The sequence below is a fragment of the Aegilops tauschii genome, chromosome 1, assembly GCF_002575655.3.
Source record: "Aegilops tauschii subsp. strangulata cultivar AL8/78 chromosome 1, Aet v6.0, whole genome shotgun sequence".
Lineage (NCBI taxonomy): Eukaryota > Viridiplantae > Streptophyta > Magnoliopsida > Poales > Poaceae > Aegilops > Aegilops tauschii.
The window spans coordinates 434,444,127-434,460,722 of NC_053035.3; the positions used below are offsets into that span (position 1 = coordinate 434,444,127).

General features: G+C 45.6%; 1 long non-coding RNA gene across 1 annotated transcript; it reads left to right on the forward strand.

The window, feature by feature from the left end:
- The first annotated feature begins 12,614 nt into the window (after positions 1–12,614).
- LOC120968425 (uncharacterized) lies at positions 12,615–15,561 on the forward strand. The gene is made up of 2 exons (XR_005762910.2): positions 12,615–12,772; positions 15,097–15,561. It is a non-coding gene; the product is annotated as an uncharacterized lncRNA (long non-coding RNA).
- The last annotated feature ends 1,035 nt before the right edge of the window (positions 15,562–16,596 follow it).

Sequence of the window (16,596 nt, forward strand, 5' to 3'; positions counted from 1 at the left end):
AACTCATGAATATTTTTAAATTTCATGGGCACTTTTTGAATTCATGAATATTTTTTCAAATTTTATGATATTTTTTCATATTCAATATGAAAAAATATTGAATATTCATGAGGACACTCGATCTCGATCCCCCTCCATCTCGATCTCGATCCCCCTCCATCTCGATCGCTATCCCCCTCCATCTCGATCTCGATCCCCCCCGCACCCTCCCCCGCTCCACCGCCGTCGACGACCCCCGCACCCTCCCCGGCCCGCTCCACCGCCGCCGAGCACCCCCCGCACCCTCCCCGGCCCGCTCCACCGCCACCGAGCACCCCCCGCACCCTCCCCCGCTCCACCGCCGCCGACGACCCCCCGCACCCTCCCCAGTAATGTTTTACCAATTCACAAATGAATGCAACTAAAAATCCAAAAAAACAAATTTGATTATATTTTCAAATAAAAAATTTGATGATATTTTTTCATATTCATAAATATTTTCAAATAACAAACTTGATGATATTTTTAAAAAAATTATTACTGTTTTTATAAAAATATATTACTATTTCATATTCATTTTCATTTTCTAAAAAATTATTAGATGCAACAAAAAATAATAATAAAATTACTTATGGCGCACCGCTGGCTGGTGCGCCATTGCTGTGCAAAAAAAAGGTTACTTATGGCGCACCGCTGGGTGGTGCGCCATTGCTATCTAAAAAAAGATTTCTAATGGCGCACCGCTCAGGGGTGCGCCATTGCTATAAAAAAACATACTAATGGCGCACCGCTAGGGGGTGCGCCATTAGTAATCTTCCCCCCTAGCTTGCTAATTCGCCCGATCCCTTCGTCCCTCCCTGGCCACACTTCCCCCCCCCCCCCCCCCGCTACCCCGACCCACGATGCCGCCGCCCCTTCGTGCGCCGCCGCCCCCGCGCCCCCCACCACTGCAGCTCCTCCGCCGCCCACCGGACAGCAAGCCGCCGCGCCCCCCAACCATCCCGCCGCCGACCCGCAACCATCCCACCGCCGACGACTGCACGGGGTGCAGGACGACGACCGTTGCCGACCCGCAACCATCCCGCCGCCGCCGACCCCGACCCCGACCCCTCCGGCGACCGGCCGCGCCCGCCCAGGTACCTCTCCTCCTTCCTCCTTCCTCCCTCTCTACCCTTCCTCCCCATTCCCTCCCTCCCTCCCCTCGACCGTGGCGACGCCGGCCTTCCCACTGCCCTGCCTGTGTTGCTCCTCTGCCTGAGTTGGATCCAGCACCTTGTTCCTCTGCCTGTGTTGCTCCTCTCACTGCCCTGCCTGTGTTCCTCCGCAACAGATCAAGAACTACAGCAACTAGAGAGTGAAGAAGCAGATTAACAGCAGGGGAAATAGCAACAATAGATAAAAGAAGTACAGCAGATCAACAAGGCAACAGTGGTAACTGAATTTTCAACACTTCTCTGTACTGCATAAACATTCTGTGTTTGATCAAATGATTGTAGCCTTCCCATGAACTGTGTTTTTTTTATAAAACTGTAGAATATCATATTGAAATATTGGGGAGTACAATACAAGTTCAGGAACAAGGGACATTTTTTGCAATCGTGAACTCTCAATGCTCAAGTCTGGAAGTGTTTACAAATTCAAAGAGTTCACATGACTACTGGTCAAATACTCTAGTGTATTTAGTGTAAATCTAGTCTGAAACTAGTAGAGCTCTTGGTGATTTGCAAATTCAGTTTAAATAAAAATTTGGTACATGACTACTGATCATGTATGAAAGATGTTGCTACTGGATGAGCACAAGAACTACTCAATAGATTTTGATGTACTCCTGATCATGTATGCAAGATGTTGCCACTGGATGCATGGATGCATGACTGGGACATGACAACTCAGTAGATTATGACACCTGATAATCACAGTAAACTATTAACAAATTACAGTTTACTGTCCATTTTAGCCTAGCATTCAGTTATCTTTTCACCCTTTTTTCTGTCCATTCAGTTATATTTTCAGTAGGAAAATCTCTGTAACAAATTATAGTTTACTGTCATTATCAGTTTACTGTCCATTTTTGTTTTGATTTTACTATATGTATCTTAACTGAATCTTAACTGAAATTTGACCATGTCAGCTATAAGTTGGTTACCCAGCATTTGTGTGGGCTTATCACACTGAACTTTCAGTAATCTTACATACTGTTCTATCACATGATGGATAGCACTGAAGAATATCTTGAAATGTAACATTCGAGTAGTTCACTTACCATGACTATCAATTAATAAGCATGATACTGTACCCTTCTTTTAAAAAAGAATTCCCCTGTGGTTGAGATCCTATAAAACGGTGCCCCTCATGAAGCATCCACCTTACTAAGCCATTACTTGTGTGCATCTCTAGTTTCCTTGCAGGTTGTAAGTTTTTATTAGGATAGCTGTAAATTTCTTCCGTTTTCTAGTAGTACAACCTGTACTGGTTGGGACAAAAACACTGCTTTTGGTGTACCTGTACTGTTCTTTCTAGCTGTAAATTTCTTCTTTCTTCACTTTAGTGATGAGTACACAAAGCAAGTGTGAGTGAACTGAATGAATTCAGTGTGCACTGTAGTATAAGTACCATCTAGTCAAGTCAAGCTTTGGTCATGGTCCAGCAGATGAGATTTTCTCTTCTGAGGAAAAGCAGATGAGAATTGAGAAGCATATGCCACACAATGATTCAGCAATATCTGAAGAAAGAAAGGAAGAGATGATTTTGCAGGTACCCTGAGAGGCCCTTGAGTTTGCCGGAATGTCGATTAACTTCCGTTCCGGCAAATTCAGGTACTCCATATGTCCTATTTTCAGCAAAGGTCATGCTGAAATTTTCCGTGAATTTTAGCATGACTTTGCTAAAAATAGGACATATGGGGTACTTGCGACTAATGCATGGGCCGGGGTATCTTAGTACTTAATTAAGTAGGATCAACTGCCCCTTTATTCTTGTTGCATTAAACCATAGGTGGCAATAGAGCCAAGTGATTAGGCCCAACTTAGAGTCGACAAACCCTAAATTATAAAACCTTGGCTTTTAGGGTGCCTCGGTGTCGATAAAAACCTAAATGATGAAAGCTTAGGCTTTTAGGGTGCCTCGGCATCGACAAACCCTAAATGATAAAAGGTTAGCTTTTAGGATGCCTCGGTGTCGACAAACCCTAAATGATGAGACCATGATCTTGTTCCTTGACAATAACCAACTTTTTGACCAAACTTTTTTCCTATTTAGAGCGAAACATGGCCCACAACGATGAGGCCGGCGGTTCGGGTGGCAAGGCATTCTGGGAGCTGTCCCAGGAGATGGGGGAAGAACCTCACCGCTGTGAGGACGCCGCGGAAGACATCGATCCGGGCTACACAACCCCTAGTGGCGTCGGGGATGACACCACTGATGGTGCCGCCGAGGATGCCACCACTAATGATGGCAGCGCACGCACAGATGGCAGCCAACCGAAGAGGCAACGGAAGGACCGGCGCCCGAACGTACTCGGCACCGTCAAGGAGGAATTTACTGAAGTGAACTGCGACGGAGATCCAACGGCGCCCAAAGAATTAGTCAAGGGGTACTCGGTTCAGCTCGGGTGCATTCTCCGGAGCACCGTCTCGATCAACACCGAGAATCTAAGGCATAAGGACCGAGGGAATTTGCGCAACCTCCTCTTCTCGAAGCTGCACGAACGATACAAGTTCCCCGCTGAGTTTGCAAACACACGCCTATCAGGGAATAAAGTGAACAGTGCCGCCCTCACGAAGATGAGCACGGCCCTGTCTACTTGGAGAAGCGCGGTGAAGAGAATGATTAACAAAGGTGATAGTTATGAGAAGATCGAGGCGAAAAATCCTTCGATCAGCGAAGATGACTACAAGGAGTTCAAGATCAAGTGCGAGAGCGGCGCATCCGAGGAATCAAGTCAGTGGGGGAAAGAGATGCGGGACTTGAACTTAGGGGTTCACAAACTCGGTCCCGGCGGTTACAGAGTGGCGGAACCTATATGGGACAAGGAGGACGCGGAGCGTGCCGAGCAAGGCCTACCGCCCCGCTTCGAGAAATACCGTGAGAAGCAGACCAGGAACTATGTCAGGGCCCGGTACAAGGAGGACCCGATAACAAAGGAGCTTACCACGGATCCGAAGACCAAGGCGCTTGAGAAAGTTCTGGTAAGGAATACACCCCCGCGTAATTAGCTACATATATGGTTGCATTCTAGTTAATGAAGCCAAATTTCTAAATGGTTCACATTCCTTCCGCAGGAGACTGAAAGCAATAGCGCGGGGTCGTCTCAGAGCTCCCCAGCTTGGGACAACACTCTAAATAGGGCGTTGAACATAATAAAAACAAGGATAAGCTCAGTAAGCCGTCCTCAGCTGGTCGTGTGGCCGGCAAAGGCTTGTCCACAAAATGGTTGTCATACTATAACGCTGGTGGGCGAAAGGAGAAAAAGACCAGCTCGGAAAGCCAGTCGCGCGAGGTTCAAGAACTCAAGGCACAAGTGGCGCGGATTCCGGAGATTGTCCAAGAGCAAGTGCAACAACAACTGGGAACGACGCTCACCGCCATTGTGCCTAGCTTGATTGAGGGGCTACAGGCGTGGATTGCGGGCGGCCAACAGGGGCCGCCCCCGGTTCCCAGCTTCACGGCCAGCAACTCGCACAACGCGCAGGCGGCGCCATTGGTGTCTCCGGCAGAGGCAGTATTGGTGTCTCCGGCGCCGGCACGGGCATTTGAGCTTAATGCACCCGGGTGTACTCCGGGCGGCACCTTGGCAGCAAGCGGCCCCTTCGTCAGTTGCACGCCCGCGGTTGGCGGTGCCTCGACATTAGCCGAGCTCGACGCCATCACGGTAACTAAGCCTCTCGGCCGATGACTTCATCTCCTTGCCTTTGACTGGGCATCCCTGGCGCCCTACATGTTTTCGCAGGGCGCCGCCGACGTTCCATGCACTCTCCTACACTTCATGGGCGGCGAGTTGATCGATGTCGCCAAGGGCAGAATCGTTCAACCGGGCAACCCCGTGTTCCACGGTATTCCGATGCCACCCGCCGTGTATAGGGTTGAACTGGTTCGGGTGTTGCCAGGCTGCGACGAGTTGTTACCTCTGATTCGACCCGCTGGGGCGGACGAAGATGATGTGATGACCCTCAGCGCCTACGTAAGCTGGCCCCTGCTTTGGCCGAAGAGCCAGATTCGTTTGGGGGCGGCGGACACCACCCCACAGACAACACCGCCAGTCATGCCGGCGCCAAGCCATGGCAAGACCGCCGCAACGCTACCGAACATGCCGGACATCCGTATGGCACAGGATCCGGACATGCATATGGCACAGGATCCGGACGACGACGACGGTACATTTACCAACGTCGATAAGTACTTTGCCGAACATGGGTACGGTGACGAATTCTTCGGGCCTCCTTCTCAAGAACCCAACCCTGAAAAAGACGACCGCGATCGTGCTGGTACCGCGGAGAAACCCAATTGCAACAGGCGTCATCTGGCGTTCAGTTCTCAGGAGACGCCTCCAGCTGCCGGCTTCACCGAGCCTCAGATAGCCGAGGTGCGGAATATTGTCAGCCCCAACACACTCAAGAAGGCGGTCTCTGAGCAGAACTCGATCCCATTATAGGAGATGAGGAAGAAGGGACGGAAACGAAAGAATAACAAAAGGGCGGTGCGAGCCAGCCGGCACCGAGTACGATCCGTGCTCAGGACGGGCCACCTTCACCTAAGGATATCTCGAGGAGGGTGCATGTGGCGGGTAGGCCGATGCTACCGACTAATCTGCTCAATGCTGCAACCGGTGCTATGCGGAGTCTGCATGACAGTGTTCTTTCTTTGGAGAAGCGGCGTCTCTCTGAGAATGATGTGGCATACCCGGTTTTCGTGGCCAAGGTGCCAGAGGGCAAGGGCTTTGTGGATAGTGCCATCGGGGGTACGATCGTCCTGCGGTTTGATGACATCTTCGCTATGTTTAACCTTCATCCGCTGCACTACACCTTCGTTCGGCTAGTTTTGCTGAGTATGGAGATGCGGATCATTAGAGACAAGACCCCGGACATCGTGATAGTCGACCCCTTCTACATGCGTACCAAGATCTTGGGCAGCGCTGGGGACCGGCAAGTCGCGAGTTCATACCTCAAAGGCGTCATTTTGGCAAACCCATATAAGGATAACTTCCTCGTGCCTTACTTTCCCGAGTAAGTCATCCCCTCACCGCCCCGTAACATATGATTTCTTAGATTTCGATCGTTCTTTTTTTTTCTAACATTCCGTGTTTTGTGCAGTGACACACATTGCACACTCATCCTCTTAAGCCCGAAATATTCCATGGCCACGTATTTCGACCCGGACCGTCAGTCGAAGATAGACTACACAAATATCAAGAAAGTTCTTGATGATGTTCTCCCCGGCTACGCCGGATCTGGAGGCACCTTCAGTAGGCCAGTTCGTAAGTATGGCAAGCACATCTTCAGCCACAATACGACGTTCTCCTGCGTCAAGCAGCCGCCTGGCGTTCAGAAGGATGCCTACTACGCCCTCCATCACATGCGGGCGATCGTACGGGACCATAATCACCTTCTGCTACCAAATAATCTCAAAGATTGGGCCGCACGCTTGTCGGCAATCCAGGATGCGGACATCAGACAAGAATTCTTTCGCATCCAGTCGGAGTTTGCGGAAATCATCCATCAAGATGTCCTTCGTACCTCGGGGCAGTTCTATCTCAGACATCAACCGTCCAACAGTGAGATAGAAACAACGCTACAAATGCAGGCTGACAACGCCCGCGATTTCATGACCATCATGAAAGACGGCGGCTTCATCCACGCTCCGGTCCCTGAGTCGAGTCGAAAGTAGTGATGCTATGTAGTTCTGAAATGTCGATTGGCTCATGTTGTAATATTAAACTTGAATGAACTTGTATGTCTCTTTGGTTTGGACAGTCGTTCAACTTATATGTAATCGATGTTATTTATTAGTAGGACCATGAATCGTGCTATTAATGTGTTGCTTTTCTCTTCCGATCCTTTTGTTGCATACTTATATATTGCTTATGTATTGTCTGTGAATTGCTACTAACGTTTTGTTTGGCTAGTGCATATATAGAGATGCCGTCGTATGTCGTGTACAAGGGTAAGGTTCCCGGAGTCTACGACGACTGGGAGGAGTGTCGGACACAGGTTCACCGTTTCAGCGGTAACAGTTACAAAGGGTACACCACTAGGGCGGAGGCGGAAGTTAGATACGCGCGCTATCTAGCGGGAGAAAGGAGGGAGCGGAGGAGGAACCGAATGAAGACCAGTTTCATCGCGATGATGCTAATCGTGATGACCGCAGCTCTCTTCTATGTGATGGTAGTTTAGATGATCGATATCGACTTGTAATGTGAAGACAAACTCGCTACTCGCGGTTTCGAGACTTGTAATGTTATAGCTTTGTTCGGTATTTGAAATTCGTAGACTAATATGATGAATTGTATTCGGAGACTAATCTTCTATTGTATTCGATAAATCTGCTGTTTATAAGTTGTGCTCTCTATATTATGTGCAGTAATATGTTTTGTAACCTGTGCAAATATCAGAAAAGAAAAAAAATCCCTAATATTCATACTAATGGCGCACCACTCAGCACACTAATGGCGCACTGCAGAAAGGACACTAATGGCGCATCACCCCCTAGTGCGCCATTAGTATGCCAAGGCACATGGATAAATATGGCCCCTGGGAGGCATACTAATGGCGCACGGTGGGCTATACTAATGGCGCACTGCGTGGTGCACCATTAGTATACCAGATACTAATGGCGCACCAGGGGTGCGCCATTAGTATTTAATTCTAATGGCGTGGCGCTAGTGGCGCACCAGTAGTGCGCCATTAGTAAGCAAAACTGGTGCGCCACTAGCAGGCCTTTTCCTAGTAGGGGATTGTGACCATCTGCCTCATGACAATAGATACATCTACCCTTTGTTCTGGTTTTCTTCATCTTTGCCTGTAACCTTTTCTTTGGAGCACCTCGGCCTGGCACATGCACGGGATCCAGAACCTTTTCGAAACCTTCACCATCAAGGTTAGCCGATTGTGGCATCAACGGGCCAAACCTAATGCGGTTACCCTGAGCATTAGTTGATCCCTTGCTATCAGCTTGTTCACTTGTTGATCCCTTGCAAACATCTTGTCCTTCCAAAACCCTTTTTAGATACTGAAACGCCTCATCAGAGTGGCATGCCTTGAAACATGCTGTGTGACTAAAATTCCTTAGCTTACGGTACCTTTGTAGGGCTGCAGAGTATGCATACATCTCGCTCTTTCTGGTCAGTGCGAATGCACATTTTGCACTCATTGTCCACCTAGTGGGAACACAACACCTGGGCAGTGTTTCTTCTTGTAAAATTCCCAATATGTAAAATATGTGGGAACATGGTGTGCCTGCGCATTCCAATTTGCGGCAAGAACAACTGATACTGCGAAGCATACCTTCGTTCGTCTCCGTGCGCACTTCGATCTTTTTATCCATTCTTTCCTTCTTAGACACAACGTATGTGGTAACCTCTGCTGCATAAAGTACCTCTCTGATCTCACATTTTAGGACAGCATCTATGCTCCATAAGACCAACTTAAACACAGCAGGAGTGAAAACTTTCACGGCATGTTTCTCAAGAACTGAAGCATTTTCCTCTATGAACGGAACGGACTGTAAGGCCTCGACGTCTTGGAGAGCCTCGTTCAAGCGTCACGACGCAAGGCAACGCTCATAGTGCTCTAGCATTTGAAACAACGTCATCTTAGCCTCAAGATGCGTATGTAGCACCGAGTTTAAACTCTCACTCTGCTGATTGCTGCTCAATCCTAGGAAACAACGGCCCTCAAGATATGGAGCACACCACAGTTTTCTCATCTTATACATCTGATGCAGCCAGGAGTCCTCACTTGTTACTTTATTCGGTTGTAAGAAGTGTAACCATTTTCTCTCATGCTCTTCAATGGAAGATGTATCATATATGAAAGATCGGAATTCCTCCTTTACCGCGTCATCATGCAGATGGCGTACAATGTTCTGCTGAATGTGCCATATACAGAGCCTATGGTTTGAGTCAGGCCACACCACCCTGATTGCTCTCTGCATTGCAAGGTCCCCATCCGTGATCACAGATATAGGATGCTTCTGTCCCATAGTCATTAGAAAAGGTCTGTAACATCCACTCGTATGCCTGGCTTGTTTCATGTGAAATGATACCACATGCAAAAATAACGGTGCTGCGGTGGTGATTCAACCCGACAAACGGCACAAATGGCAGATTGTACTTATTGGTTCTGTATGTGCTATCAAAAACAATAACGTCTCCGAAAGCCTCGTAGTCAAGTCGGGATTGACTATCACACCAGAACAGTCCCTTCAGATGGCCAGCTTCATCAACCAAGTACCTGAAGAAAAAATCTGAATCTTGCTCTTGCCTCACCACCATGTGATTGATCACCGTTTGAGCATCCCCGGAAGAAATTGTTTCCTGCTTGTTAGCATGGCAGAAATTGTAAATGTCCCTCATAATGCATCCAACCTCATCATTTCCACCGTATTGCATGCACATAATATCCATAATATGGTGTTTTCTGATCCCAGATTTTTCCATGTCTGCAATGTCCGCTTTCTGCTCATCACTAATTCTTCTGTGTGATCGCAAAAGACACGACAGATCCCGTGGGGCTAGAGGATGGTTGTGTTCATCGATGAAATCCTTTACAAACCACTGACCTGTTTCCTCCTGTCGTGCAATCACCAATTTAGCTTTACACCCTACACGAGTTATACTCCGTGGCCTCCTCTTTCTATCTTCCATCTTCCTCTTCATGTGCTTCTCTTCACGAACCCCTTCACGACTACACACAAATTTCCTTAAAATTATATGGCAGTTGGATCCATCCCACTCGACATAGCTTCTCCGGACACTAAAACCTTTCTCAAGACCATATTTGTTATAGAATGTATAACCTTCATCCTCACTATTAAACATCTTGTTGGCAATATGATAGTACTCCATCATTGACTCGTGACTTACGTCCGCCATGTCTTCCTGCATCACAATTCGGACGAATAAAAATCTGAAAGGACAGACATAAATGCATGCAAAACCCAGTACGAAATCTTTGCGTGGAATTTTAAACTTTGCTCCTTGTACATGTTATGGCAAGCGATCATAAACGTCCATAAACTGGGTCCCCCGTAAACTAGTGAAGTGACCATGGATGATGAAAAATTCTAAATTGAATTGCATGCACTAGGGAAACCTAAATCGATGATGACTAAACAAATCTAAGTAGGAAGTGCAGGCTACGAATCAAAGTAAGTTGAGATCCGGGCGATTCATACCTTAAGATGCAAGTCCGGAAGCGATGGGATCAGCGGGGGGCTTTCTCCTATACCGCCGCCGCCGTCGCCGCCGACACTGCCACCGCAGATGTCACGCCTTATTCTTCTTCCTGCCACCGACCACGTATTTTATAGTGAAGGGGACCAGGAGGAGGACGAGAACGACGCCGACGACGGTGAATTGGTTCCTCTCGCCGGGCTCGTCGGACAGAAGGAAGAGGACAAGAAGGAGGACTTGACCGAGCTACTAGATCTAGACGTGGTTCTGGTCGTGGACGTGATCGGTTGGAAAAAAAAATTACCCTGACCATTATGCCCTTCTTTGATTAAACTAATTAAGTTAATTCATTCTTAATCCCCCACCAGATCAGACGGCTAATAAAAATCGGAGGGGTAAGTACTCGAAAGTACTCCCAGTACCGCCCCAATCACCGTAAAGGAGCTCTAAACAATTATGATTGTTGCATTGCAATATGGTGTTCCAGCTGAAAAGAAATATTTGAAATTGAAGTTATACAACAATGGTGCAATGTTTAGAAATTGCATATTGTTTCAGATTTGGTTCAGGAAGAAGATATGTGCTTCCTTTAGGTATAGGGTGCACCCATTGATTAGTAAGTTTTCTTTTGTCACTTATTTGCCATTACAATATATAGTAAGGAGTATATTTCTTGTTTTTATTTGGGACTCCATACCACAAGTAGACAATTTAAATTGGTAATTATTTGCATAGCATCTTTCTTTCATAGTATGATGAACATCAAACCCTTTATTGTAATGGTCAAAGGAACCTATTTGTGGGTAGCAGTTGTGGCTTATCAATGTTTATGCCTGATATTCTTCGCTTAATTAGCTCTCCCTTCTTGATTTGCTTTGTTTAATCAATGTTTATGCACACCAGTTGCTCGCCAAAGTGTCTGGTGGGATATTTAATTTTTTCCCTTGATGTTCGTGCAAGATGCAGGTGAGAGGGCCTGGCCTGTCAAGGCTAGCGCGAGGTTGCTCCAGCTCGGGCGGTTGGGCCTGCTATTGCATTGATGACGTGTTGTCATGACTATGAGGAGTTGAGGACTGCTGACGCTTCTTCGCTCACACGCCCTATGGCAGAATAGACACTCTTGTCTACAACAACTAGATCTTGTTCCCTCTCAGGTACGGTATTGAAGCAATCTCCTTCCACCATCATGTATGGTTTCTTTGCATATCTTTTTGTTGTCTTCATTTGCTGGGTTGGAGTGATAGAAGATATTATAATTTCTAGCTATATTTTTGTAATGGTAGACTGATCAAATCTTTTTGTATCTAGCTGTACTTATATCATAGTAACAAAGTTTCAGTAAACAATGTCCTAGATATCAACCATATAGAGAATACTAAATATTAAAGCATAGGATTGTGCCCAGATAAGAAAATTATGGGTGAAGCAAGTGTCTTAGAAGAAGATTAAGTTCCCTTCTCCATGCTAATTAGAAGTAAACCTGCTTATGGCTGTGTTTGCACACACTTGCTTCAACTTGATTAGATGTTGCCCGAAGCATGCATCTGGTTCTCTTGTTTTGAAGTCAAAGTCATTTTATATACATGTATTTTGTGTTTTGTAAATTCATTGTACGGAAATATCTTTGACTAAATGAGAGAACACTTAATGGCATGGTTGAAAAGCCACTTTCAGAATGGATTGTTAAGTTTTACAACTATTTACAATGTGGTTTTTTGGTTTCACCATAGCGGCGATGAGGAGGCCTGGACCTTGGCGCAGACCCGTGCTCCCGAGCGGTGGTCCCTCCTCATTGCGGGGCCAGCCCTCCCACCGGCGGCACGCCGCGCCGCAATGCCGCCGACTTAGAGGCCCGTGTTCGGGCAGCCGCCGCGGCGTCGTCGGCGCCGGATGCGGTGGCAGGGCCTCTGGGGACCGCGTGGCGGGGGATCGTCGTGGCTTCCATCGCTTCTCCTCCACGTTTGCTCGCCATAGAAGGGGAGACGCAGAGATGGGGGCGCTGCTGCACCATGGACTTCGTGCCCCAGGTTCGCATCTCTCTCTCTCTCTCTCTCTCTCTCTCTCTCTCTCTCTCTCTCTCTCTCTTAGCTCCTGTGGTCAATGTAGCCCAGAGATTAGTAGCTTGGAGGATCTGTAGTCAAGCCTTGTTGCTCCTTTGTCCCTTATTTATCTGGTTTGATTTGGGACATGTATCTTCCAGAATTATTTATTTGATTTTCCCACCCCTGCCTCCTGCCTAGGCCACCGCTGCTCTTCAGAGGCACAATTTCCACCACCCGTCCATTGAGACATCGACCCCCGGCACGAGGACGAGGAGCGCGGGACATAGAGAGGATGAGGATTGTCGCCGTCACCATTCCTCCGCCATCCTATCTTCAGCTTCCCTGCGTGGTTTTGCTCCGCCAGGTATGGTCTGTATCGCTTTCATCCTATTCAGGCACGACGTTGTGTGAGACAAATGGATGAAGAGAGAGGAGGGGCTGTGTCTGCTGATCATCTCACTGCTGCAGGCCCGTATATGCTTACACTTCTCTGTGAATTTTTTGGTTCAGTAACTGATCTCTGAAGAATAAAAAGATCCTCTGCACTGCACACTTTGACCAATGTCTGAAGATGGCAAAAAGAAGAAACCTTCCAGAAATTATTTTGCTGAAGTAGCAATGTGCATTGTACTGTATACATTAGATATCTTCCCATTGTTGTGTGCAATAGGACTTTAGACAGTATCACTTGATGCTGGTCCTGCTATGTACACACTTTGATTTGGTTAGGTAAGTCAGGGCTTCAAAGTTGTACAGAGAATAAATAAACCTGCATCATTCATAGTAATTTGGATACTTAAATTCCTAAAAACCTATGCATTATTCCATGTGAACAAAACGTATGGTAATTATGGTGAATATGCTAATCCGGCTTTTTGTTTCTTGCAACTAACAATTTCAACGGACAACTATACTAACAGACTAGAACATGAGTGCATGTTGTTTTGGATAGAATTAATCTCTCTTGCGTACATCCTCTGAATTCAAAAACAAATCATGTATGTCGTGATAGTGGTGGTAGAAACACTCTTAATTTATGTTCTATCTCATGAGTCACACTGGCTGAGTAAAGCGCTGCACAATGATAATTTGAGAGGAGACTGATGACATTGTATAAGTTTCTCTTGTATAGTTGCTCATTAGTTAGCAATGCCTCAACCAGTGCAGCTTAATAAGGTCCTTGATTGAGCATGCATTTAATTTCTATGCCGCCATAGATCTCATTGGTGAGTGTAGCCATGTAAATCAATCTGCTAAGGGAAATGGGAGTTTGCAAGCTATGGGAGTCTAATGCCATCTTTATAAAGACATAAATCATTAACCTGTCAAAGTTAGTGCAAAGTTGAGTCACTTATTTTGGGACGGAGGGAGTAGTAACTTAATTCAAAAATTCAGTTCTGTCAAGTGTGAGTTGATTTTCATGATACCAATGCATTAGAATTATGTGTTGCAAACTCACACTTAGATGGTTATTAAGTTTGTGTTTCTGTATCATCTTTGTTTTCGAAATGTAATTTGATTATGTGAGGCAGAAGCTTCCTGTCGTTACTGGTACACACAATAAGTAATGGGGAATAGCATGTTTATGCGCCTCCTGTATTTGATTACAGATGCAAATACGGCTGCTGGAGCAGCTAAGGAAATAAAGGGCTGTATTGGTTGTTCAGCTTCAGATCTTGTGTTGGTAGAAATTGCTATTATCATTTCTGACTGTTATTACTTAACATTAATTTGTATTTAAGAAGAATTAGGAATAACTTAAATTACTGGATTATAAATTGTTCATCGGGGCTTCTTTTCATTATTTCTTTCTTGGATCCATCTGTTATTTCGCAGGCTAGCTTTGTACTATTTCAGTTCCATGAGTATTAATTTATCAGGCCTGATTTGTCATGTTTTAATTTGAGATTTGTAGCCACACTCTGAAGCTTGCTTGCTACCTTTTTGACAATACCTCCATTAGAACCATAGATGTTTTAGTTAAGTGATGTTCCTGGGGCCTTGCTCATATATATATTCATGTTAATTTTTCAAGATTCTTCACTCTTTTCATGTGCTTCACCAGCCATTTTACAGAATATACAATGCTGTTTTCTTATCCATTTTAATTACCTTAAGAGCTTTAAGTTTGTGTTGATACAAACGAAGGTTGCCTTACACATTTTCTTATTTATACTATTGTTCTATCCATGCTTAGTATATAAAAAATTATTGTTCTGTCCATACCACTTAACAGTCAGCAGTTAGTCATCTTACAAATACCAATATGTTCCCTTTCTCAGTGTATACAACACAGATCAAGACACCAATTACGTTCCTTTTCTCACTGTATACCACATATATCAACACCTGGTCTGTTGTTATTTTTCTTCTGCCAGTTTCGAAACTTCTACTTTATCTTTTCTAGCTTACCGTTAGTACAACATTTTTTCATGCGTTTGTTCTCTGTCCGTACACTAGGTTGTACATCCTCAAATTGTCGATTTAACACCAGAAATATTCACTTCTCTTTGCTCTTTCATCAGCCATTTTACTTGAGCATTCATAAATTTGGGTCCTCAAGACATGTAGTCAATAATAGTAATTTGCTATCACCATTGATATCATTAATATCCATAGAATACGCTCTTATCTTCCATATCACACAACAATTTCTGTTCATGTCAATCACTTGCTTTCTTGTATCAGAATTTTCAGGTTAACTATACTGAAGAGAACGTGCTGGACTACATTGATCCAAACAATGATACACTCATGGTCAGACTTGCAGACGACCATCTATCCGCTCGCTAAATGTCGCATCATGCTAGGAACTGACAAGAGGGGCACTATAACCATCAACTATTCTGAGTTTTGTCACCGCTCCAACATTTGTGAAGGAGACGTCTGTGCATTTCGTCTCAGGATCACTTCAAAGTGCCGCCTCGTTCTCACTGTGCACCGCCTCTAGATGCACCATGGAAGACACTGCAGCCCTGTGTCAATATAATCTATTATAATGTAGCACTAAGCCTCTTAATTATGCTCTATCCTGTGATAACCTATGGTTTCCTTTTGGCCCTCTTATCACATACTTTTCAAGACGCTAAATCTATGTTGTTGCTTATGTAAAGTGCACCATTCTCAGACAGGTCACAATGGCCTTTCTCTGTATTCCTTCTCCTAAGTTTGTTAATTAAAACAATCATCCCAAATGCTAATTAGAATAGGAAAGATTGTTAAAGGGTCGACTACAGCCAGGCACCGCCCAGCTACCCCTCAAGAGGCGCGCCACGTGCGCGCCCCAACACCTAGTAGATATGACACCGGGCACCTGGCAAAAGCCAATGAAGACAGGACGGCAAATGTTCTAGCTTGAAAATTCTAAAAAGTTCTTTTATTTCTACACATCCGCACATCCCGATTCTAACGCCTTATACATGGTGTGCTTTTCATAATGTGAATATTCTTTTTTCTTTCGTTGCAATGCACGAGCATGTGTCCTAGTTGGAATTTAATACTCTATACATCGTTAAAGTGGGTCCTAAAACGGCCCTCCTGTCTGGATTTCTATTATTTCTCACTGCACCTACCTGTTGCACACGGGACAGTGGATCGCTTCCTTCGCCGGAGGCGAAAGCGAAGGCAGTGACGCTTCGTTCTTGCGGGCGTGCTCCAACATAGTAAAGTAGTACTATTACTAGTGCCGGAGCGACGCCAGAGAGCCCGTGTAAATCTTTAGTGACAATTTGGTTGGATCTGCACAAGCAACGTAAGCTAGTATTATTTGGGTTATTGCTTTGCTTGTATTAATCTGTTCAAATGTAGCGACCCGACCCGAATGGATCGAATCTCTCCGCTTAAGTGTCATCCCTGGATCGGTATGCTGACACACACAGTACTCGAGGATTTATAACAGAGGTAAATCACATGTATAAAGTAACGTAAATACTATTACCTCAATCCATATAGCGGAAGTAACAACAAAGTTGTGGATTCCCATCAACACCAACGGCAAAGTTGAGTGTAGACATCGTAACCCTAACTTATCACTTACTCGTCGTAAGAATCCTGCAACATGAGACGTTGCAGCCATGTAGGTCAGTACATTGAATATACTGGCAATTTCACACTGTAGAGCAGTGATGAATGAATGGCTATCACTATATGCATATTTGGCTGGTGGAGGCTCTAAGTTTATTTTTTTGC